Genomic DNA, 26,517 nt, shown 5'->3' on the forward strand with positions numbered 1-26,517 from the left:
TCTTGCCATCTAGTAAATGAGTTCCTGAGCTAGGGTGTTCGACATAAAATGTTTGTTCCTCTAGTGGCCTGCTCTCTCTCCCTGCTTGGTTTTGTAAGCATGCACTGCAGGCTGTATTGGAAAACCTTCTGTTACGGTGGATTTTCAGAATCAACCCTGTGGATGAATTTCGGAGCAGCCAATTTATGGTGCATAGGAAAGACACTGAAGTCTAGCCAAACCCAATCAAGGTGGGGTAGCATAGTCGTAAGGCTTAGACTCAAAAGGGGTGCGAGTTATCTTAGGGATAAAATGAAACACAGACAGAGCACTCCAATAATTGTAATTAGACAGAGAAGTATACAAATACACAATTATTTATGCTATGCCTTTGAATACATTCTAAACATATGAAAAATTCAGTAAAGTATAATAACTAACTAATATCAAATACATGTATGCATCCACTACGGGGGCTCTGTGTAGAACCCCTACACTTTAGCTTTGAGTCAATTAAGCACCAGTTAGCATGTTTATAAGCAAATGTGGTATAGCAAGTGATAAGTTGGCAAACAGTAGATTCAAAACCAATAATTAGGTGTGTAATCCAGTAGAATAATATAGTAAAACACTTATGAGCAATGCTAGAATTAGATCCATAATCCTTAGTAAGTCCAGCCTTGAGATTCAGTGGGACCTAGTGGCCAAAAGTCACCAGTTCTACAAGTTATACTGTTCAGGTAGGTTTCCTATTCGATTGTGTAATGCCAGTGGTTGTAGTTGTGTGTTCCAGAAATAAGGAAAGGTGCAGGTAAGTGTCTCGCCCAGTGCCACCACGCTATGGAAACCTCACGGGGGGGGGTGGATCCTTCAGCATACCAATGCTGAGCATTGTTCAGCCAAGGGAGAGAGATTGGGCCAGGACTTTATGCCCATGTAATCCTATGGAGGGAGAGGGGTAGGAATAGGTAGTATAACTTATCCCCTTACTCCGATTCTTCCAGGGACCACTTCAGGGGATCCTTGATCTGCTGGCCCTCTTACTTCTATGATATTCCGGATGAGGAAGGTGCAGGAGCCACAGAGACAGAGGTTGTTTTCGGCATCTGGGATGTTTCCGGCTAGTACACGGTTGTTACGTAGTGTACGAAGGATAGGTGGGAGTTGATGGTGAAGCCTCGGGAATTAACTGGTCTGGAGAAGGATATGTTTGGGTGGTTGGTTCGAGCAAGGTGTTTAGGTCGGTTTTGTGCTGGAGGTGAGCGGATAAGATGTTTTGTTTTGGATGGGTTTAGTCCAAGGAAGTGGGTGGCCAGATGGTAATAGTGGTTCTGATGTTTGTTAATCTGTTTAGAATCACATGCTGTGCATATGGTCCGACATCCAGTGGTAACCGCGGAGTATTGCATCTTAACTTTCGGGGGACCGAAAGGGGACGTCGGCATAGGCGTGTCTGAAACACTATCCCTATCGTGACGTGTGTAGTACCCAAAATCCCTCACGCGCTGAGGTCCCTCGGATTGTTTTTTTCCGCCCAGATAACTGATCGCCCTATAGCGGAGCTCTTCATGATACATTGTTTATTTTACCGAATTGTTGGTTTAATCCCCGTTAAGTCACTTCGTCTATCAAGAACATCTTCGACGAAGACTACGGGGGAACTGTCTACGGCTGTGGATTCCAGCACCTAAGGTCTGGCGTTCGGACCTCCACGTGGTCGGGCCTTCTGGCCGGCCTACACAGTAGGGAGAGTGGGCTCAGGGTTTGCCATACTGCTATGATGTCTTTCCTCTTTTCCACTTCTTTCCTTTTTGGTCTGGTCACCCTTCCCTTCTGCTATGGAAAGGACTCCATTTAGATTCTGCCCTCTGCGAAGGGTCAGATATCCGTGGAAAGACGAGCACACTTTGTGTACGCTTGTCTCCCCCTAGAGCACTAAAGCGGTGTTCGGCGTATAAACTCCTAAACTTAATCCCTTAAGGAGCGCCGGTTGAAGCGATGGGCCGCGTACGGTATGTCACGCGTGGAGCCTCCCTCCCCTGCCGCGACACCAGCCGAGAGTGACAGGGTACATCGGATGACCAAACGTCCAACGCGGACGTTGTAGACCTTGAGGCAGACGTTTCTAGAGCCGCCACGCCCGTCCCCGACCCTTCCAGGCTCGACTCCAGTCTTGCTACAGGGACCACACCCGGTGACAGGGGCGTACAATCGCACCACACAAAACACACAACCCAAGCGCCCTCCTCAACGACATCGTCGAAGAAGGCGCAAGCACCATCGGATCGGATCGATCTGATCCGGAGCCTTCCCCGCATCCGCAGCAGCGCATGACGACTGGGCTTAATAAATATAACAAAGGCGCTACTCCCCAAACTACACACGCCGAAGTTTCTGAACAAGAAACTTCAACGAGTTTCAAGGTTTCCAAGGCCTGTGCAGGCCCGAAAACTACGAGTAGGCCTCTACCTGGGAAGCCATCATCGGAGGCGTTGTCCCCCCAAGATTCGGTAACTATCAGTAAGAGCATCAACAGGATTGCTACGGCGGTGAGCCTAGTACCGGTTTCGCCCACAGTTATGGGCCAATCCGCCCAAAGATTTTCCACGATTTTGGAAGACGATCCTGAGGACTCTTACGAAGAGAGCCAGGTACCCCTCTCAATCACCCTGAGGAGATCCTCTGAACGCCTTAGGGCGGAGGAACCGGTTCCTGCTCAGCTGGGTCCATTTGGGTCATCCAAGTGGACCACGCAGCAATTTGAGGGGTATATGGATCGGCTGCAGCAGGTTTTCGGGGCTTCTGATCAACCGCCGCCGAAAAAAGCTCGGGTAGACCCTAACCCTCATACACAAGTTGCCCAACACCTAGATGTTCAACACTATGTTGATTATCAAGAAGGTGTCCAGAAGGACACGTATAGAGACATCTATACAGAAGAAGAGGAGATTTCTTTTCTGGACAATTATGGGGAAGATCAAGGCGCAACGGACAACTGGGAGGACACCCAGCAGGACGATCACAATTCTGATATAGTTTGCCTCGACTCTTCCCCATCCACACTGGTTCGGCACGCTCCCCCGGTGGATGATCAAATGGCTTTCAACAACATGTTGAAAAAAGCAGCGGAATTCTTTAAAATTGACACGCTTGAGGCATTGCCTGAACAGGATTTCGCGGAAAACATTATTAATGACAAGCCTCCGGCTAGCCAGTCTATCCCTCTATTGAGCTCTGTAAAGAGACAGCTGGCCCCTTCTTTACTCGCACCCGCTCAGACGAGGGCTGTGAACCCAAGGGTCAAAAAACTCTTCCGGCCCTCCCCCACCGACCCGCTTTACATCAAAGGGCACGCAATCCCAGACTCGGTGGTGGTGACCAACACTCGCAAGAGAGCAGGTGTTCCCCTTGCCACATGAGTCACCCCCGGACAAGGAGTCCAAAAGGCTGTATGCCTTAGGCAAACGGGTCACGTCGGCAGCTGCTTATACCGTCCAGATTGCCAATAACACAACGTTACTGGCAAGCTACGTCGACGCCCAATTGAACCTACACCAGGAAGGCCTCCAGGAGGTTCCGGAACCAACCAGAGCCAAGCTTCTCGCCATTGTCTCAGAGGGTAAACTTGCCAATCAAAATGTTGTAAAGGATACCCTGGACTCCACAGAGACAGCAGGCAGGTCTCTCGCACAGGATACTCTCCTAAAGAGACACACGTGGCTGCGCACGTCGGGTTTCAGGCCTGAGACCCAGGCATCCATCATCAATAAACCCATAGAAGAGGCCAACCTCTTAGGGAAGGCGGTAGACGATGCGTTGGAGACAGCCAAGAAGGAGCATGAGACTATTAAGTCGCTGCACCAGATTTCTCAAAAACCCTCTTCACAGAGGGGCAGCAATTCTCGGCGGTCCTTTCAAGGACAAGCCCGTGCCGCTCAAAATAATTTCGGCACAGGCAACTTCAACGCAAGTCAACCGGCTGGAAGCCCCACTTACTACCCCCAGAGGGGTCAGAAGCGCGGAAAGAATAGAGACAGAGGCTCCAATTGCAGAGGTGTGTCAACCTCGGGTCAGAAATGACCACCAAGTTCAGGTCCCCTCCCATGTCTCCCCGGTCGGGGGGCGATTAACATCTTTCCTCAAGGCATGGGAGGGGATAACTTCAGACCAGTGGGTATTAAAGACGGTCGCCCACGGTTATTGCGTGGAATTTGCCCGACCCCCATAGTTCAGACCGCCAAAACATCGACGCCTTTCACCGGAACATCTGCAGATCCTGGTCCAAGAGGTGGAGGCGCTGCTGGGAAAGGACGCCATAGAAGCCGTCCCGATTCTTCAGGTAAACGAGGGTATTTATTCAATATACTTCCTTGTACCCAAAAAGGATCTCACCATGCGTCCTGTTCTAGACCTGCGCCCAGCGAACAAGTTCATAAAGCCCCAGAAGTTTTGCATGGTAACACTTCAAGAGGTGATCCCATTGCTAAAACAAGGGGACTTCATGACAACATTGGATATGAAAGATGCATACTTTCATATTTCAATGCTGCCAGCGCACAGAAAATTCCTAAGGTTCGTGATTCAGGACAAACACTACCAGTTCAAGGTACTCCCCTTCGGCATAGCCTCGGCGCCACAGGTGTTTACCAAGGTCCTGGCAGTGGCAGCAGCACACCTGCGCAGACTTTCAGTTCCAGTTTACCCTTACGTCGACGATTGGCTCATCACGGGGGACTCGTTCGACGTTTGTTTTTCGAACACCCAAAAGAGAGTAGACCTACTGTTCAGCCTGGGATTTTCTATCAACGAAAAGAAATCCAGCTTAGTCCCCAGCCAAGTAAAACAGTTCCTGGGGGCTCTAATTCGCACGGAAGACGGTCTAGTCTTCCCTTCCAGCGAGAGGGTTCAGAACATGCTCTCTCAAGTTCCTCAGTATGTAGCCAGTCGGAAGGTGACGGTACGCAAAGCTATGCGTTTGCTAGGGATGATGGCGTCATGCATATACTTGGTCCCCCACGCGCGGCTGCGCATGCGTCCCATGCAGGAGTGGCTCAACAGCCAGTGGTGTCAGGCCAGCGGACAATGGGAAGATCTGTTAGTTGTCTCGCCAGCCCTCGTTCTCTCTCTGCAGTGGTGGTCGAGGGAGAACCTCTTGAAGGGGAAAACCTTCACCACCCCTGCAGTGGAAGCCACTCTCACGACAGACGCATCTCTTACAGGGTGGGGGGCTCACCTGCTAGAGCAGACAGCGCACGGAGTGTGGTCCCCTCAGGTAGCGTCCAACCATATAAACCTACTGGAGCTACTAGCAGTGTTCAAAGCATTGAAGGCCTTTCAGGAGCAACTGCAAGGGAAGACAGTGCTGGTCCTAACCGACAGCACAACAGCAATGTATTATCTGAACAAGCAGGGGGGCACTCACTCTCCAGGGCTATCCAAGCTGTCCCAAAACATCTTGATATTGGCTCTCAAACACAAGATGTTCCTGATATCCCAACAGGGGGGAGACTCTGCACCCATGCCCACAAACTCTGAACTTAGCAGCCTGGCTCCTGAAGTCATAGAGTTTGGACATCTGCAACTCCCTCAAAGATGCATGGACATACTGAGGGAGGCAAGAAAGCCTAACACACATTATTGTTATGCCAGCAAATGGAAACGTTTTGTCATTTGGTGCAGTTCCAAAGGCGTCAATCCCACCGATTGCTCGCCTTCACACATTGTGTTATATCTAACCCATCTGTTGGACTCTGGGTTAGTATTCAGTTTCTTAAAGGTTCACCTAGCGGCGGTGTCAGCCTACACCACGTCACAGCAGAAGGTGTCGTGGTGGAAAATACCTGTGATTAAAGCCTTTATGGAAGGGGTTAAAAGAATTTATCCCCCCATCACTCACCCAGCCCCTGGGTGGGATCTAAATGTGGTTTTAACTAGGCTCATGGGACCCCCTTTTCAGCCTATGCATAAAGCTAGTCTGAAAGACCTGACTTACAAGACAGCCTTTCTAGTAGCTATCACTTCTATCAGAAGAGTTAGCGAACTACAGGCCCTCTCGGTCTTGGACCCCTTTGTTACAGTCCACAAAGATAAAGTAGTTCTGCGCACTCATCCCAGATTTGTGCCGAAATTTATTTCGAAGTTCCATGTGAACCAGTCAATCGAACTACCCACGTTCTTCCAGAGACCTACTAACATGGCCGAAAGAAGCCTACACACACTAGATGTGCGCAGGGCAGTCATGTTCTACATGGATAGAACTAAACCACTGAGGAAAACTAAACAATTCTTTGTTTCAGTGGCAGCTGGTAGAGAAGGGGACCCTATCTCTAAATCAGCAATATCAAGGTGGATTGTCAAATGCATCACACTGTGTTACACTCTTGCAAAGAGAGAACTGCCCTTCAAGCCTAGAGCACATTCTACTCGAGGCACTGGGGCATCCATAGCATTCATTGCAAATGTTCCCTTAGAGTCCATTTGCAAAGCGGCAACCTGGAGTTCTGTGCACACCTTTACAAAACACTATTGCCTAGACACTCATTCTAGGTCTGATTCTCAGATGGGACAAGCGGTACTAAGACATCTTTTTTCTACTGTTCCTTCTCAAAACCCACCTCCAACTCCGGGTACTGCTCGCTAGTCTATGCACAGCATGTGATTCTAAGCAGATTAACGAGCATCAGAAGACATGCATTACTTACCGTAAAAGCATTTCTGATGATTGTATCTTCCCAGATTCACATGCGCCCTCCCTGCCTCCCCGCTCGGGGTGGAAGGAACATAGACTTCTTACTACTTTCTCTCTTCATGTACTCACTCACTATAGCCTTGGGCTCCCTCATGGCAGAAAAAATACAATCGGAGGGACCTCGGCGCATGAGGGATTTTGGGTACTACACATGTCACGATAGGGATAGTGTTTCAGACCCGCCTATGCCGAAATCCCCTTTCGGTCCCCCGAAAGACAAGATGCAATACTCCGCGGTTACCACTGGATGTTGGACCATGTGCACAGCATGTGAATCTAAGCAGATACAATCATCAGAAATGCTTTTACGGCTTTTACGGTAAGTAATGCATGTCATAGGCAGTGTGTGGGGTATGGCGTTGTAAGGGGGAGGAGATTTGGAAGTATATTTGTGTGTGTGCATATTGTTGAAAGTGGATGTTATGGTTCAAAGAGTCTGTCCGAGGGATTTAACATAAAAGGGAAACAGAAGACGAGATTGGAAGGATCGTTGCAGTATCCAACATTTGGCCATGGTGGAGTTTTATGTATAGGAGATCCAGGAGACACAGTTCATCGTGTTAGTGAAGAACGGGTTAAATCAGTTGAGAACAGTGTCTGAGTGTCTTGTCCTGTGGGATAGGATGTTTAGTAGGATGATATGGTTGATAGTGCAGAAAGCTGCGTAGAGGTCAAGGAGGACTTGAAGGGGTTGTCTCCTTTGTCAGTTAATTTGTGAAGGTCATCCAGGATGTGAAATCCCTTTTCTGTGGCCCGAGAGGACGGGATTGGTGAGATTGTTTGTTCTGATGAGTTGTCTGAGTTTGCCTGTGACAAGGACGTTCATTGATTCTGGCAAGTATGGCAGGATTGTGATGGGACTCTAGTTCGAAAGGGGTGTGGATTCTTGAGGAGGGCGAAATGTGATCTATTTGAAGTGCGGAGGGGATTGTGCCGTATAAGAGGCCACGAGTTCATGATTTTGACTCAATGTGGTGACAGGGTGGCAATGCAGTTGAGCTGGACATGCGTCATCCAGTAAGTTTACCGGTTTAGTTGTGTCTGTGTGGGTGATAAGGGTGTTTTAGTCAATGGTGTGGGATGTGTCCCAACCATTGGAGGATTTGGGAGAGGGGGGTTTGAACAGGGACTGTGAAGTGGGGGAGGGGTTGGTCTGATTTCTATTTTGGAGTTGAAGTAGTTAATGAGGGAGTTGCATACAGAGGTGGATGGGGCTGGTGGTGGTTTGGATTGTGACTTGATGTTTAAAGTTTCTGTGTGCAAGTTGAGTGGATTGGAGCTAGTGGGCAGCTTTGGGGTTGCATTTGACCATCTTGTATTTGGCACAGCAGTGTTTGAGGGGTGTCCAGGGCGAGGGGAATGCATTCTGATTTGTGCTTTTTTTGAGAAAAAAAAAAACGTTTAACATGCTTGACCTTACAATATAGAGAACAGGCAATTTCGATCGTCATAAATAGATGTTTTGACCACGCAGGGCCAGAAGCAGACATCATGTACAGAAGACTTTACTGGACAAAGGATAAAGGCCAGGAGATGGTAGGGACATCAATCATGCAGATCAGGAGAGAGGAGGGGGGGGGAATCTGCGTCATTGGCACCATCAAGCAACAGAGAATCTAGGTAGGGCCGGAAAGGGGGCCAAATGTTAATCGGTCTTTTGGACAATGGCTGTAGAGTAGTCCAGAGTTCCTCTGTGTCCGAAGCCCAGGTAACTGCACAAAGCCATTGTTCCACAGTGGGGGTTGCTGGGCGTAGCCAGAGAAGCCGGATACAAGTAGCTAATAACATGCAAAGGCCTGCCGACTTCCTGTAGCGGCGGTGAAGGCGGTTAAACTTATGGAATAGACAGGTCATAGGGTTTGCTTCAATAGTACAGTCCAACATTAATGATATTGCCTCACGCACCCCTCCCCAGAAGCTGGCCAATCCAGAGCAGGACCAGAGCATGTGAATGTACCCTGCGTTGTCTGTGTTGCTTCTGGGGCATCTAGGAGAACGATCCTCTGACATTCTGTGCAGTCTAGCGGGTGTGTTATGGAAACAGTGCAGGACCTTAAATTGAATAAGGCAGAATCCTGAGTTAAGCGACACTTCCGGAGTACGAGTGCACATGAATTCCCAAATCTCCTCTGTTATTCCGATCCCAAGATCTCTGCCTCAGGCCTCGCTCAGCCTGTGGAGCGGTCGCCATGCCCGTTCCTGCAGGAGTCTGTATAGCCTGGACACCCCACCTCGAGCCAAGGCGGCTCCCATAACCAGCACCAGTAGTGGATCGACAGGAGGGATCGAGGGGAATTCCTACCAGATGCACTTAAGCCTCCGGCACAGGCCAGCGTACTGTAGCCATCTGGAGGACTGCGTCTTCACAGATTCGGGTAGGTCTTGCCACTCAGTGAAGGAACCCTCTGCGTAAACATCCCGCAGGAGGCCAAATCCAGCTGCAGCCCAGCTGCCCGCAATCACATTATCCACCGGGTGAGGCACCAGGAAGACATTTCAAAGGGGGAAGTCACCATGGAATGGGAGGGGGACCCCCACCCGTTTCCAGTTTCTATCCCATGCGAATATCATGACCCCGGTGGGGTCGGTAGATCCTAGGAGCCGGATCACACGGGAGAGGGTCAGGGACCGAATATCATGGTGCTCTGCTGCCTGACGTTCTAGTTTGATATGGGGGTGAGAGCTGAGAGGGTTGAACCAACATGCAGCGAACTGGGCCTGGGCCGCTATCCAGTACCTCTCGAAGTTTGGGGCAGCCTGTCCTCCCTGGGCGTTCGGTCTCGTCAGCGTGTCCCACTTCAACCGAACCGAGCGAGAGTGCCAGATAAAACCATTAATTGCTTTAGTGAAATTTTTGAACAATTCGGTCCCAGGCCAGAGCGGGACGTTGAGGAACCTGTTTAGGAGCTGTGGGAGCACAACCATTTTGAGAAGTGCAACACGTCCCGCCACCGTAATCGGTAACTCGGACCAGCCCATCAGCTTCTGCTTGAGTAACGACAGATAGCCCCCATAGTTGTGGTAATACAGCGAGGTCTGATGGTGAGTTATAACCACCCCAGATATTTTATCTTCAGTGGAGACCAAACGAACCCCAGGAGGTCGCGCGGTTCAACAGTGGGTTCCGTCAGGGAAACAGCTTGGATATGGAGCAGTTAACCCTGAGTCAGGACACTGCCAAAAAGGAGAACATCCTGTATGATTGATGCGAGGTTCACCTCTGGAGAGCGGACATAGAGCAGTGCATCATCAGCGTAGAGGGAGATGATCTCGGGAGTACCCGTGAGTCTAACACCTCTGTGGGCGTGTTTTGGGCAAATGCTGTCAGCCCGGAGTTCGATAGCTACCGCAAATATCAAAGGCGAGAAGGGACAGCCTTGCCTGGTCCCCCTAGCAATATCAAATTGAGCAGACTGTTGGCCACCAGTGTAAACCCTGGCTACCGGGGAGGCGTACAGTAGCTTCACCCAAGACAGGAATTGGTGGCAGAAGTTGCTCTTCTCCATTACAGTCCAAAGGAACCGCCAGGAGACTGAGTCAAATGCCTTTTGCATGTTTAAAGTTGCAGCAACCCCTGGCTCCCGGGATCAGTCCTGGCCAGGATATTGAAAAGGCGACGTAGATTAAGGGCCTTGGATCGTCCCGGTATAAACCAAGCTTTATCCGATTGGATGATATAAGTCATGTACGGGCTCACCCGGAGAGCCAGAACCTTGGCAAAAATGTTGTTCTGATGCTTGTTAATCTGTGGTAACCGCAGAGTATTGCATCTTGTCTTTCGGGGACCGAAAGGGGACGTCGGCATAGGCGTGTCTGTAACACTATCCCTATCATGACGTGTGCAGTGCCCAAAATCCCTCACACGCCGAGGTCCCTCAGATTGTTTTTTTCCGCCCAGATAACTGGTTGCCTTATAGCGGAGCTCTTACTAGAGACATTGTTCATCTTTACTGAATTGTCAGTTTATTCCCTGTTAAAGTCACTTTGCCTTTAACTACATCTTCGACAAAGACTACGGGGGAATCGTCTACGGCTGTGGATTTCGGCGCCTAAGATCGGGCGGCCGGATTGTCCACGTGGTCGGGCCCTCTGGCCGACCTATACAGTAGGGAGAGTGGGGTCGGGGTGGCCATATTGTTTAGTATGTCTTTCCTCCTTTCCCCTCTTTTCCCTTTCGGTCTGGTCATCCTTCCCTTTTGCTATGGAAAGGACTCCTTTTAGATTCTGCCCTAAGTGTAGGGTCAGATATCCTTGGAAGGATGAGCACAGGATGTGTAACGCCTGTCTCCCCCTAGAGTACGACGAGAAGCGGTGTGCGGCGTGCAAACTCCTTCGGCACAAGACCCTTAAGGAGTGCCGTGTAAAGCGGTGGGCCACGTAAAGTATGTCACGCGTGGAGCCCCCCACTGCCACACCAGCCGAAAGTGACGGGGGTACATCGGATGACCAAACATCCAACGCGGATGTTATAGACCTTGAGGCGGACACTTCTAGATCTGCCACGCCCGTCGCCGACCCTTCCAGGCTCGGCTCTGGTCTTGCTACAGGGACCACACCCAGCGACATGGGCGTACAAGCGCATTGCACTAAGCACACAACCCCTACGCCAATTTCGACGCCTTTGTCGAAAAAGGCAAAAGCGCCAACGGGCCGCCGAAGTCTTCGCCGGTTCCCTCGGATCGCTCTGGTCCAAGGCCTTCCCCGCATTCGCAGCAGCGCATGATGACCGGGCAATCAAAACAAACCAACGGCGCTACTCCAAAACCTACACGCGTCAAAAGTCGGGAGCCTGACGCTTCGACGAGTTCCAAGGCCTCAGTAGGCCCAAAAACTACGGCTAGGCCTCTACACGGAAACCCGTCCGCTAAACCTCCTGGTCGCGCGGATGATATTTCTACTGCCGACAAATCATCGGAGCCTTTGTCTCACGACGATTCAGTGACTATCCAAAGTAACACTGGAAGAATCGCATCGGCGGTGGGCCTTATTCCGGTTCTGCCGAAGGTTATGGGTCAAACCGCTGAAAAGATTTCGGCGGATTGGATTCCCGATTCCGATGAGACTTACGTAGATAGTCAAGAGCCTCTCTCCGACACCTTTAAGGTTCCCGTCAACGCCAAGGTGCGGAGAATGTCACTTCTCCTCGCGCAGGCCCGATTAGGTCCTCTAAATGGACTACAGAAAAATTTGAAGGTTGTATGGATCGGCTGGAGCGGATTATCAGTTCTTCTGATCATCTGCCCCCGAAAACGGCTCGGGTAGACCCTAACCCCCAAATTCAAGTAGATCAGTCTCAGGTTTTCCAACAAGAAGACGTGATCCATATGGATACTTAAAGAGATATCTATAATGAAGAAGAAGAAGCTTCTTTTCGAGGGGCTTGTGTCCTCCGACGTATTCCATATCTATGACAGTAATCACCACAGCAGTGCTGCTTCGGAAAATCTTTGGTGTCTGCGTCCTGCGTCGATGACGTCGATACGCCGCCCTCGAGGACATCCTGTGACGGCCGACGTCACTGGATGTTATAAGTAGGACGCACAACGCCTGTAGCCTCAGTTCCGTTTTTTCCGCGAACGTGTTCGCTTTGTGATTCTCGGTACGCCTCGACTCTTTGGAGTTTCTGTTGTTCATCTCGGTTCTTCGAACCTATTCGTTTGTGAAGTTATTCTTCGTGAAGATGTCTACCTCATCTTCCATACCGCGTCCGGGCTTTAAGAAGTGCGGGGACTGTGGGTCCAAGATGTCAGTCACGGACTCGCACAACGCCTGCCTCTGGTGCCTCGGTGAGGCCCATGACACGGATGACTGTGTCGACTGTCAGTCGCTCCCGTCGAAAGCCTTGCGGGAGCGCAAGAAGAAGTTATCGGTAGGTAAGGTGTCCAAGCCCCGGAAGTCGAGGTCTGCGGGGCTTTCGACGGACGACTCGAGGGGCGACTCTCCGCATCGTCGTCGGAAGTCCAGTGGGTCTCGGTCCTGGAGTCGGTCTCGCCACTCCTCTGCCTCTTCGAGTCACTCCCGGAAGCGCCGTCATCGGTCGCCTTCCCCGTCCTCATCCGAGGACTCCGCCCGTCTGCAGGTCGCTTACCCGACCAATCATGCGACACTGGTCCGTCCGCGCCTACGAGTGGGGTCGGTCGTGATCAGCCGAGAGACGCCGCTCGCACTCCTTGGGGCTCGGGTGGTCGTCACGATTCACGGGAAAGGTCCCGCTCGGACAAGAGGAATCGTTCTTGGCATGCCCGGTCCAGGTCCAGGTCCCGGTCCTCAACGCGCTCGAGACCGCGTGAACCTGTGGAGTCTTCGAGGAAGACATCGACGCCTGTGGCGCCGAGATCGTCGACGGACTCTCTTGAGGCTCCGCCTCCGAGGCAGTCGTCGATTCCGTCGGCGCCCAGGATGTCGAGGGACACGCTCGGGGCTCCCCCCTCGAGGCCTGTGTCGATGCTGTCGGAGCCGCGTCTGTCGTCGACGCCGATTTTCTCGACGTCAGCGCCGATTCACTCGACGCCTTTCGGGGCTGTGTCGACGGGGGTACCCCGTGGCTCGGGGGAACCACCTAGGAAGTCTCTGGCCAAGGTCAAGCATGGCTTTGGTTCCAGTTCTGTGCCTTCTTCCCGCCATCTGGAATTCATTTCAGAGGTGGATGAGGGCTCTGATGATGGCATGGTGCCTGACACGGTGCCTGACGAGATTCTCTCGGGCCATAGCCAGTTTGAGGACCTGAGGCAGTCCCTGCATGATGCTAGTGGGCTGGACACCTCTCCGGAGGTGGAGTTTTATAGGCCTGAGCCTGGCACTCATGCCGATTCTTCGTACCGGCGACTTATGTCATGGGTCACCGAGTACTTAGGATGGTCTGCTCCCCCAGGGGAGTTTGTTCAGGATGACCTTACGGATATCTTCGACATTGGTCCACCAACTGACCCGGTACTACCATTCCATATGGCTCTGCAAAGAAGGGTGGCAGCGGCTTGGACTGCTCCAGAGAGTCTCCCGGCAGTGAGCAAGTCTTTGCCGCGAAAATACCGCCCAGCCAGTAGTGACCCCTGCTACTTGTCCAAGCACCCTACTCCGGAGAGTTTGGTGGTGCAGGCGGCTACGGCCCTGCAAAGCAGGCGTCGTACCATACCATCCCTCCTGATAGGGACGACAAGCGTTTTGACGGCTGGGCGAAGAAAGTGTTTTCTGCAGGGGGTATGGCGCTTCAGGCGGCCAACTCAATTTGTGCCTTGTCTCGTTTCACGCACACTCTGTGGAACTGTGTTTCCTTGGCGGCTGAACATATTCCCGAAGTGGATGAACGGGATGGTTTTGTTGCACTGGTTCAGGATGGCAAGGATGCTATGTGTGAGGCCGTTCATGTCGGGTTTGAACATGGCAGATTGCGTCAGCCGGTCCATGGCGGCGAGCACCATGATGCGCAGGTTTGCGTGGTTGCGGAAGTTGGGGTTTGCTCCTGATGTGCAGGCCCGGCTCCTCAACATGCCCTTTGATGGTGAACATCTTTTTGGCAGCAAGGCTGATGAGAGCCTTGAGAGGTTGCAGACCTCCAAAGCTGCAGTGAAGTCGTTGGAAGCTGCAGTTCGACAACCTCTGCCTTTTCGTCCTAGGGGACAGCAATGGAGGGGAGGTTCCTTTCGTTATTACTCATCCTTTGGTAAAGCGAGAGGAGCTGCCAGTCAAAGGGGCCACCGTAGGAGTGCCAGAGGTGGAAAACAAGGTACTCGAGGTGCCAAGGCCGCTCGGGCTGTTGCCTCATTGCCCTCAGGCAACGCTGCAGCCGCTTCAGCTCAGTCATGGGGCCATGTCCCATGGTTCGCCGGTTGGGGGAAGGCTGGCGCAGCATCTTGCAGAGTGGCGCGCCAATTCTTCAGATGTGTGGGTTCTGGAGATCATAACCCACGGCTACAGTCTTCCTTTCCAGCAGAGGCCTCAAGACAATCCACCGGGGAATCTTTCTTTGAAGAGTCCGGATCCACTCCTTGCGCAGGAAATGAAATCCCTGCTGGAGAAAGGCGCCATAGAACTGGTGCCTGTAGCGGAGAGGAACAAGGGATGGTATTCCACTTATTTTTTGATTTCCAAGAAAGACGGGGGATTGAGACCCATCATGGACTTGCGCGGTTTGAACAAACTCCTCATGAAGGACAAGTTCAAGATGGTTACTCTTTCTCAAGTCCTCCAGGCCCTTCAACTTCAGGACTGGTTGGTGTCTCTCGACCTCAAGGACGCTTATTTTCATGTGCCGTCCATCCGAAGCACAAGAAGTACCTGAGGTTTGCGGTTGGCGACTCGTAGTTTCAGTTTGGGTCCTGCCGTTCGGATTGACCTCCGCCCCGTGGGTCTTCACCAAGCTCATGGTAGTGGTGGCAGTGCACCTCAGGAAAGGGGGGATTCACGTCTACCCCTACCTGGACGATTGGTTGATCAGGGCGCGCTCTCCCGAGCAAGTCCTGGATCATCTGTCCGTCACCTGCCCCTCCCTCCACAAGCTAGGCTTCTCCCTCAACTTAAAGAAGTCCCATTTGACACCAACTCAGAGGCTCCAGTACATCGGAGCAGTGCTCTACACATCCCTGGGGCAGTGTTTTCCTCCCCAGGTGAGGGCTCATCACATTCAGCAGATGGTGCACAAGTTTCAACTTGGCCAGACTCTCCCAGCGTTCGAGTTCTTGGGACTGCTTGGCCTCATGGCATCCTGCATTCTTCTGGTGCCAGAGGCCAGGTTGCGGATGAGATCTTTGCAGTGGGCACTCAAGCTCCAGTGGTCTCAGTCCTCCGGCAGGATATCGGACCCTGTTCAGGCGCCGTCTTCAGTCGCTCGGGACCTTCTGTGGTGGGCCGACGAAGGCAATCTGATGAGGGGGGCTCCATTTTGGCTGTCCTGGCCGGAGGTGACGATCGTGTCGGACGCATCCCTCACGGGATGGGGAGCTCATGCCAACGAGTTGACAGTCAGCGGTCGTTGGTCTCCGTCGGAGTCCAGAGTCCATATCAATCTGTTGGAGCTGAGGGCCGTCAGGCTAGCCCTGAAGGCTTTTCTGCCGACTGTGCGAGGAAAGAATGTCCTGATCCTGACGGACAACACGGTGGCCATGCACTACCTGAACAAAAAGGCGGGGGTAGGGTCACTTTCTCTGTTCAGGGAGGCTATGCAGCTCTGGTTCTGGGCATTCCAGCAGGAAGTTTCGATCTCGGCAGTTCATCTGGCAGGAGACGAAAACGAGACGGCGGAAGCTTTGAGCAGGCAGAGCGCGATCTCTCACGAGTGGGAGTTGGCTCAGGAGATTCTCCTGGAGATCTTCGCCCTTTGGGGGATCCCACAAGTGGATCTCTTCGCCTCCAGTGTCAACCGGAAGTGCGAGAAGTTCTGCTCGTGAGAATTTCCTCCAAACGGAGCCTTAGGAGATGCATTCGTGGTGGAGTGGTCATTCCCACTGCTGTACGCATTTCCTCCAGTCCCCGTCATCCCGCAAGTACTGCGGAGGTTACGGGGGTTCGCTACCCGGATGATCCTCATTGCTCCGGCGTGGGCCATCTGCCCTCCACGTCGTCTTCCCTACCGAGACGATCTGCTCTCACGGGAGGGGGTTCAGGTTCTCCATCCAGAGGTCAGGTCCCTCAACCTTCATGCTTGGTTTCTGAAAGGTTGAGGTATAAGGATTGGGACCTCCCTGAAGACGTGATGGAGGTGTTCCTTTCGGCCAGAAGGCCCGCAACAAAGTCCCTGTACCGTTGCCATTGGAGGAAGTTCTGCAACTGGTGCAGGGTTAAGAATGTGGATCCTTTTGCATGTGAAATTCCCATGGTTCTGTCTTTTTTGCTTTCTTTGGCCCACAGGGTCCTTCAAGTGGGTACCATTAAAGGTTACCTGGTGGCGCTGTCCATATTTAAGCGCTCATCTGAAGAGTGTTCCTATTTTAAAATTCCTTTTAATTTTCAGTTTCTGAAAGGGCTCACTAATGCGTTCCCTCCGTCACCTTTCCAGGTGCCCGGTTCGGATTTGAACCTTGTTCTCAAGTTTCTGATGGGTGCTCCATTTGAGCCTTTGCATTCATGCCCTTTGAGACTGTTAACTCTGAAAACGGTATTTTTAGTTGCGGCCACTTCCGCTCGCAGAGTGAGTGAGTTACAGGCACTTTCAGTTAAGCCGCCCTTCACTGTGTTTCATAAGGACAGGGTTGTCCTTAGAGTTCGTCCTTCTTTTCTTCCGAAGGTGGTGTCGGAATTTCATTTAGGCCAGAAGGTTGTTCTTCCGGCATTTTATCCTGGTAAGGAAGAGGAGAGGCTCCATAGGCTTGATCCTAGGAGAGCGTTAAGCTTTTATATTTCAAGCATGTCCCGGGTCAGAGTGGACGATCAGCTCTTTATTGGTTACGCTGGAAAGCGTTTGGGACAGGCTGTGACGAAACAGACTTTGTCTCGCTGGATTATTTTGGCTATCTCAGAGTGTTACCGCTTGGCGGGTAAGGACCCACCGGTCGGCTTACGGGCCCATTCTACCAGGGGTATGGCTGCCTCTACTGCCCTGCAGAGGGGTGCTCCTATTCGCAACATCTGTGATGCAGCCACCTGGGCTTCGGTACATATTTTTGTACGTCACTATTCCCTCGATTCCATCCGGGGGCAGGATCTGGCCTTTGGCAAGGCGGTCCTTCACTCTGTAATTTGATTGGGCATGCTAAATTTCTGTTTTCTAAATTCTTTTCCTACCTCCTTGCATTGGTACTGCTTTGGGAGCCTGTCATAGATATGGAATACATCGGAGGACCCAATTCCCTCGAAAAACAAGTTACTCTCTTACCTGGTAACGTTCTTTCGATGGGATGGTCCGACGACGTATTCCATATCGCTCCGTCCCTACCTTCTCCGCTACAGAATTTCTTATGCGATTGCATCTTACGTTTCCACAAGGCTTTGTGTGTCAGACTGGCAGCACATGTTCTGGGAAAAAACTACACCTGAGGCTACGGGCGTCGTGCGTCCTACTTATAACATCCAGTGCCGTCGGCCGTCGGAGGAGGTCCTGGAGGGCGGCGTCTGCGTCCTGCGTCGATGATGTCGAAGATTTTCCGAAGCAGCACAGCTGTGGTGATCACTGTCCTAGATATGGAATACGTCGGCGGACCATCCCATTGAAAGAGAGTAACCTGTTCTCGAAAACTACGAGGAGGATCAACAGGATACGACGGACAACTGGGAGGAAACCCAGCAGGAAGGTCAAGACCCTTGGACACAGCAAGATCAGGACTCTGATAATTTGTGCCTAGACTCTCCTCTGTCCACGCCGGCTCGCCAGGCTTCCCCTGTGGATGACCAAATGGCTTTCAACTCCATGTTGAAAAAAGAGGCAGAATTCTTCAAAATTGCCACTCAAGAGGCGGTACCGGAGCAGGATTTCGTGGAGGATATTATTAAGAAAAAACCTCCGACGAGTCAATCCATCCCCCTCCTTAACTCTGTTAAGAGACGGGTAGCATCCTCATTGGTCACACCTGCTCAGACATGGGCAGTGAATCCGAGAGTGGAAAAAATTATTTCGGCCTTCTCCTACTGACCCTCTGTAAATCAAAGGGCACGCCATTCCAGACTCACTGGTAGTGACTACCACCTGGAAGAGGGCAGTGGTACCCCTTGCCACGGGAGAATCAACACCGGACAAGGAGTCTAAAAGGTTATATGCCCTGGGCAAACGTGTCACATCAGCAGCTGCATACACCATTCGGGTTGCTAATAATACTACGTTATTAGCAGGCTATGCTGATGCCCAATGGAACTTACTCCAAGTAGGCCTCCAGGAGGTTCCTGAACCCGCCAGAGCAAAGCTCCTTGCCATTGTTTCAGAGGGAAAACTGGTTAACCAGAATGTGGTGAAGAACACCCTGGACACTGCAGAAACAGCAGGCAGGTCTCTTGCACAAGGTACTCTTCTGAAAAGACACGCATGGCTGCGTACATCGGGCTTCAGACCGGAGACTCAGGCCTCCCTCATTAATAAACCCATTGAGGAGTCTTACCTCTTCGAGAAAGCAGTGGATGAAGCTTTGGAGATGGCTAAGAAGGAGCACGAGACTATAAGGTCTTTGCAACAGATTACACAGAAATCCTCCTCCCAGAGGGGTAATAATTCTCGGCGGTCCTTTCGAGGACAAACCCGTGCCGGTCAGAACGACTACGGCACGGGTAACTTCAACACAAATCAAGCATCCGGAAGCCCTACTTACTACTCCTCAAGGGGTCAGAAACTTTGCAAAGGTAAAGGCAGAGGCCCCAATCCCAGAGAAGCCACAGCCTGTGGTCAGAAATGACCACCAAGTCCAGGTCCCCTCCCATGTCTCCCCGGTCGGGGGGCGATTAACATCTTTCCTCAAGGCATGGGAGGGGATAACTTCCGACCAGTGGGTCTTAAAGACGGTCGCGCACGGTTATTGCGTGGAATTTGCCCGACCTCCACAGTTCAGACCGCCGCGCTTATGGCGCATTTCACCGAACCATCTGGAGATCCTGATCCAAGAGGTGGAAGCACTGCTGGGAAAGGACCCCATAGAAGCCGTCCCTATTCTTCAGGTAAACAAGGGTATTTATTCAGTGTACTTACTTGTACCCAAAAAGGATGTCAACATGCGTCCTGTTCTAGATCTGCACCCAGCGAACAAGTTTATAAAACCCCAGAAGTTTTGCATGGTAACACTGCAGGAGGTGATCCCATTGCTGAAACAGGGGGACTTCATGGCAACATTGGACATGAAAGATGCATACTTTCATGTTTCAATGTTGCCAGCGCACAGAAAATATCTAAGGTTCATGATCCAGGACAAACACTACCATTTCAAGGTACTCCCCTTCGGCATCGCCTCGGCGCCAAGTGTGTTTACCAAAGTCCTGGCAGTGGCAGCAGCACACATGCGCAGACTATCAGTCCCAGTTTACCCTTACCTCGATGACTGGCTCATTACGGGGGACTCATTCGACGCTTGTTTTTCGAACACCCAAAAAACAGTAGATCTCCTTTTCAGCCTGGGTTTTTCAATCAACGAAAAGAAATCCAGCTTAGTCCCCAGCCAAGTAAAACAATTTCTGGGAGCGCTAATTCGGACGGAAGACGGCCTTGTCTTCCCCTCCAGCGAGAGGATTCAGAACATGCTCTCTCAGATTCCTCAATATGTAGCCAGTCTGTAGGTGATGGCACACAAGGCCATGCGTTTGCTAGAGATGATGGCGTCATGCATATACTTGGTTCCCCACGCGCGGCTGCACATGCGTCCCATGCAAGAGTGGCTCAACAGCCAGTGATGTCAGGCCAGCGGACAATGGGAAGATCTGTTAGTTGTCTCGCCAGCCCTTGTTCTCTCTCTCTGCAGTGGTGGTCAAGAGAAAACCTCTTGAAGGGAAAGACCTTCACCACCCCTGCAGTGAAAGCCACTCCCACGACAGACGCATCTCTCACGGGGTGGAGGGCTCACCTGCTTCAGCAGATAGCACACGGAGTGTGGTCCCCTCAAGTATCGTCCAACCATATAAACTTACTGGAGCTACTAGCAGTGTTCAAAGCATTGAAAGCCTTTCAGGTGCAACTGCAGGGGAAGACAGTGCTGATCCTAACCGACAGCACTAAAGCAATGTATTATCTGAACAAACAGGGGGGCACTCCCTCCCCAGGGCTATCCAAGCTGTCCCAAACATTTGGATATGGGCTCTCAAACACAAGATGTTTTTGCTGTCCCAACATGTTCCAGGGGAACTCAGTCTTCTGGCAGACGTACTCAGCACAGATTTTCCTCTGCCAGAAGAATACGAATGGCGACTGCACAAAGACATTGTGTCCAACGTCTTCGCAGAATGGGGTTTTCCAGAGATCGACCTGTTCGCTACTCAGGAGAACGCCCAATGCCAAGACTACGCCTCCAGGTACCCCCAGAACGGATCCAAGGGGAACGGTCTCTGGATAACTTGGTCGGGGAAATTTGTCTACGCTTCTTCCACCCCCCCCCTCCCGACTCCCCTTCTCAACAAGATAGTGCACACGATGCAGCAGGAACTAGTTACCATGATACTGGTGGCCCCAATGTGGGCCCTCCAACCCTGGTTCGCTCACCTGATGGAAATGTCCCTCTCCCCACCAGTCAAGCTGCCCTGCCCGTACAACATGTTGTCTCAGGACAGGGGGGAGACCCTACACCCATGCCCACAAACTCTGAACTTGGCAGCCTTGCTCCTGAGATCATAGAGTTTGGACACCTGCAACTCCCTCAGAGATGCATGGACATACTCCGGGAAGCGAGAAAACCTAATATACGTTATTGCTATGCCAGCAAAGCGAAACGTTTTGTCATCTGGTGCAATTCCAAGGGCGCCAATCCCATTGATTGCTCACCCTCACACATTTTGTTGTATCTAACCTACCTGTTGAACTCTGGGTTAGTCTTCAATTCCCTAAAGGTTCATCTGGCTGCTCTGTCAACCTGCACCACATCACAACAAAAAGTATTGTGGTGGAAAATAGCAGTAATTAAAGCCTTTATGGAAGGGGTTAAGAGGATTTATTCTCCCATCCAGCCCCTGGATGGGATCTGAATGTGGTTTTGACCAGGCTCATGGGAGCTCCCTTCGAGCCTATGCATAAAGCAAGTCTGAAAGACCTGACTTATAAAACAGCCTTCCTAGTGGCTATCAATTCTATCAGAAGGGTTAGCGAACTACAAGCTCTTTCTGTTTTAGACCCCTTTGTTACAGTCCACAAAGATAAGGTAGTTCTGCGCACACATCCCAGGTTTGCGCCTAAATTCATTTTCGAAGTTCCATGTGAACCAGTCAATCGAACTACCCACTTTCTTCCAGAACCCTACTAACATGGCCAAAAGAAGCCTTCACACACTAGACGTGCGCAGGGCAGTCATGTTTTACCTGGAAAGAACTAAACCACTAAGGAAGACTAAACAATTCTTTATTTCAGTGGCAGCTGGTAGAGAAGTGGTTCCTGTCTCTAAATCAGCTATCTCTAGGTGGATTGTCAAATGCATCACACTATGTTACACTCTTGCTAAGAGAGAACTGCCCTTCAAGCCTAGAGCACACTCTACTCGAGGCACTGGGGCATCCTTAGCATTCATTGCAAATGTTCCTCTTGAGTCCATATGCAAAGCAGCAACCTGGAGTTCTGTACACACCTTTACAAAACACTATTGCCTGGACACTCATTCTAGGTCTGATTCTCAGGTGGGACAAGCAGTACTAAAACATCTTTTCTCTACTGTTCCTTCTCACAACCCACGTCCAACTCCGGGTACTGCTCGCTAGTCTATGCACAGCATGTGATTCTAAGGAGATTAACAAGCATCAGAAGGCATGCATTACTCACCGTAATAGCATTTCTGATGATTGTATCTGCTTAGATTCACATGCGCCCTCCCTACCTCCCCGCTCGGGGTGGAAGGAACATAGACGTCTTACTCCTTTCTCTATTTATGTACTCACTCACTATAGCCTTGCGCTCCTTCATGGCAGAAAACATACAATCTGAGGGACCTCGGCGCGTGAGGGTTTTTGGGTACTATACACGTCACGATAGGGATAGTGTTACAGACACTCCTATGCCGACGTCCCTTTCGGTCCTCGAAAGACGAGATGCAATACTCTGCTTCTGAAGCACAGAGATAACTGCTTCTCGTAGTGAGGGAGGGAGCTTCCCAGTCACACATGCCTCCTCGCAGATGGCAGATAAGCGAGGCGCCAAACACCCACTGTAGCACTTATAAAAATAGGTAGTGAGGCCATCAGACCCGGGAGCCTTCCCCGCTGAGAGTGAATCAATGGCAGTCAGTATCTCTTCAGTGGTGATAGGGCGGTCTAATGACACTCTGGCCTCTTCCGACAGCACAGAGATTGGGAGCTCGTCCAAAAACGAGTCTACATCCGAGAGGGAGCCTGCATCATTATTTGCATATAGTGATTCATAAAAGGCTCGAAACTCCATGTTAATCTCTTGTGCAGTGGGAGCCAGGGTTCCGTCCGCCCTTTCAATCAGGGGAATGTGGCGTGTGCTGTCCTCCTGCCGTACCAGTCTGGCTTGCAGTCTGCCCGATTGTTCTCCTTCTCCATATCGTCTGGCCACTTGAGGATTATCAAGGTTTTACTCTCCCGATCCGCATGGCCCGTGAAACTGTCAAGGGCGCTTCCAATCTCGCTAAGTGTGGAGGGGGATGAGATGTACCGCGAGTCGAGTTGCTCAAATAGGTGCTCACTCTCGCAGATGGATCGATGGATCGCTCTGAGGATCACTGACTCTTTTGCAAGGGCAACCCCACAAATATATGCTTTAAAGGCTTCCCATGTGGTGGCCTGGGAGTCTACAGAGCCGGTATTTAATCACAAAAAACTCATCAATGCTCACTCCAAGCTCAGACTCGAAAACCGGGTCCAGCACTGCATTTGGCTTGAGTCTACCTGTGCGTGCCTCCCTGCACCCGGTGACCCAAATCAGGGACACCGTGACCGGAGAATGGTTGGAGAAGGTCCTGGGTAGGTTCGACATCCGGCCCATGAGAGAGTCCGAGAGTAGCCACCTGTCGATTTGCGAATGGGAGTCATGAACAGTAGACTAGAAGCAGAACTTGTGGGACACTGGGTGAAGTAATCTCCAAGCGTCAACCACGCCCAGCGAGGTCTGCGCCTCCAGAATGGTATTAGCCACCCTAGTCAACTGACGGGGCTTGGTGCCAGACCGATCTAGGTTGAAGTCCCCACCCCAGAGTATAGGGACCAGGGGGAAGTTGGCCAGTTAAGAAATGAGTTGGGAATAAAAATCATGGTTGTCGGTATTTGGGCCATATATATTCAGGAGGACCACTTCTCTGTCTAACAGTAAACTGTGTATTAAGACAAAGCACCCCAGCGGGTCTAGATGTGTCACTATGGGAGAGAATCTAAGGGTCTTATGCACCAGAGTCATCACGCCGTGGCTCTGTGTTGAGTAGGTGGCGTAGTAGCGCTGTGTGCCCCATGATTTGGCAAACCTGTCAGACAGTGCATGTGTCTCTGGTAAAAAAGGACCTGGGCTTTGTGTCGTTTGGCATAGAGCTGTAATTTGCTCATCTTGATAGGGTTGCCCAGCCCTCTGATATTCCCTCATCCGCCATTAAGACGGTAGACATATGCCAGCTGCGATCTAGACCAGGCCAGACAGGGTTTATTCGTGGTGAAACCCAACAAGAGATAATCTTCATGCCGTCTCTGCAGTTGCAAGTCAAGCAGACTTTTAAACTTTTTTCCCTCTTCTCCCACCCCCACCTCCATCCCCCTCCCAATTAGAGGAATGAAATCCTGACCCAACTTCACACAACAGCAGCAACAATTGCAACTCTGCATGGGGGGTGCACACTAGCCAAGACCTGCCTCAGCACAGATGCAAGACATAGAGAAGCACAATGTAATTCTAATAAAGTTACTGCAGATAACATATTGGTAATCTGTGAGGGTCCCCCTCAACCGGTCGATCGGGGCCCAATTGACAAAAGATCAGGGGGGGGGCCAAATGGCGTGACATGGACCAGCTGCTAGCCAGGGAAGTGTTCATTGAGGAATCTGGCGGCCTCATCCGGGATGGTGAAGAACACCACCTTGTCTGCAGGTTCGACTCTTGCTTCGCTGGGTATAGCATAGAGTATTCGATGCCTAGCTCCCGAAGCCTTTTCTTGGCAGCAAGAAAGGTCTTGCGCTCCTGTTGGATTGCAACAGAGAAATCCGGATACAGATGGATCCTAGCCGAGCCAAGTAGCAGCTTGCCCTTGGCTCTGGTGGTGGCATGCAACAGCGCATCCCTCTCACGATAGTTCAGGACTCAGGCTATAATAGGACGGGGCGGAGCTCTTGGTCTAGGTTTCACAGCTAGGGATTGATAGGCCCGTTCGATTGCAAACTGTCGTGAGAGCTTGGGGCCGTCTAATAGAGAAAAAAAGGATGTGTTCCACATAATCCTCCATAGAGCCATCAATCTTGCCTCCCGGCACACCGATTATGTGTAGGTTATTGAGCCTCGATCTAGACTCCAAATCTTCATTTTTTTTTACTAACCGCCTGGACCTGTCAGGAAAGCGAGGCCACCTCGGACCTGAGGGATGTGATGTTCTCTTCGGTCGAGCGAACTCTTGATTCGCACCTCAGTGACTCGAGTGTCAGTCTTCTCCATCCGAACTTTAATGGAACTGATGGTCCCGCTCATATCGTCCAGCTTCGTGTGAAGCGTGTGAACCCCTCCCGCATATACTCCACCTTCTGGAGTTCAGTTAGTTCGCTTGACTCTGCGGGGAGGGCATCAGCCTCAGGATGAGCCTCGGCAGGCTTAGGGGTCGATTTGGTAAACATGTTCCGGACCCCACCCCCTTGGTCATGGCTGAGCAAGGTGTGTATAAGGCTGTAAGGAGATGTTTCAGTGAGTTGTCAGAGTCGGTACGGAGGATGGGTGAGGCGTGCAAGACCGGCCCTTTAAAAGTGGAGCAAGGTCTATAACCAGTTGAGCAGCGCAGTCACACGCGGACGAGGAGCAGTGGGGGACATGTACAGGATATCACACTAGTTGATCCGCAGGCCGCACTCCAAAATGGCATGGGAGTAGAAGAAGTGGGGTGTAGCAACGAGCAGGCCCAGAACAAAGAAGCAGTGAGTGCCCAGGGATTGCAGGGCAGCTGGCGGTGGAGGCAGCAAAACAGGTAAGAAGCACCGTACCTGAGAGGCAGAAGAAAGAGGTGCACAGCCTGTGGCCATGCCTGATTAAGAAATGCACCGTCAGTGCATGCATACATGCGGCGAGGTATTGCCAACTTGTGGTATCCTCGGGACCAGGGGCCACAGGGACCGGTAGCAGGAGAGAAGAGGCAGGTCGCCTGCAAGAGCAGGTTACGTGGTTGAGTACTTCAGGCAGGGCACCAAGTTCGATAGTCAGCAGAGGCGAGGCAACCAGAACCGGAGCACAGGAGGAATAAAAAATGAGTAAAGGCAGGACCAAGATCCAGAGCAGCCCAGCAGAGAGAGATGAGCTGCCTGCGCACGTCCAACTCTCTGCAGGGACAAAGTAGATGTGGGCTCGCCATCGCTGCCCACCTCAACCCCCGTAGGCACAGCTCAACAACAAGCCAGGAGAATCCAAAGTCTTCTGTGGGCTGGTCCCACTGGGTGCACTGCACGGCTCCTCTGGACAGGATCTCACAGGGCTGATGGATCCGTAGGCAGGAGCCCCGGGACGAGAAGCAAACACAGCGCCTGGAGAACTAGAAGCGAGCCGCCTGGGCACAGCCCTGGGCGGCCGGGCTGAGAATTGAGCGGGCCGAGGTCCCACGCCACAGAGCTGCAGTCTGGGGGCACCAGTGATGAAGCTCCCGCCACCCCGCGGATTCAGGCTGAAGGCAGAGGTCTGGGCCGCAGCAGCTGCAAAATGTGATAACCTGCGGCCAAGAGCAAGTGGGCGGTACCTGCATGGATCGGAGGGGAGGAGCTGCTCGATGCTGGGTCCAAGAGCTGCGTTCCCCAGCACACCCGCCGGTCCGCCAGTGGCGGGCGCCCGCCACAGCAGCGCTGTCCTCAGGGTCAGTCCGTGCCAATAATGCAGCCCCCAGCACCGGAGTCGGGGCCTGTGTGGTCCGGGGCATCAACAATAGAATTAGTAATCCTAGCCTCAGGCGTCCACTTCGAAGTGCAGGCGGGGCCCAGCAAGGCTGTGTTCAGCTGCCTGTGGCGTCCAGCAGATAGGGTGGGCAGGGCGCCAAGAAACAGCAGGCCAGGTCGCGGCAGGGAGA

The 26,517-nt window shown here is 51.8% G+C and overlaps 1 protein-coding gene across 3 annotated transcripts in view; it reads left to right on the forward strand.

The window, feature by feature from the left end:
- Positions 1–26,517, forward strand: part of DPP9 (dipeptidyl peptidase 9) — a 1,325,370-nt gene that overhangs the window by 1,267,969 nt on the left and 30,884 nt on the right. The gene's annotated exons all lie outside the window — the stretch shown is intronic.

Source organism: Ambystoma mexicanum, chromosome 1p (genome assembly GCF_040938575.1).
Source record: "Ambystoma mexicanum isolate Mex_15411 chromosome 1p, UKY_AmexF1_1, whole genome shotgun sequence".
Lineage (NCBI taxonomy): Eukaryota > Metazoa > Chordata > Amphibia > Caudata > Ambystomatidae > Ambystoma > Ambystoma mexicanum.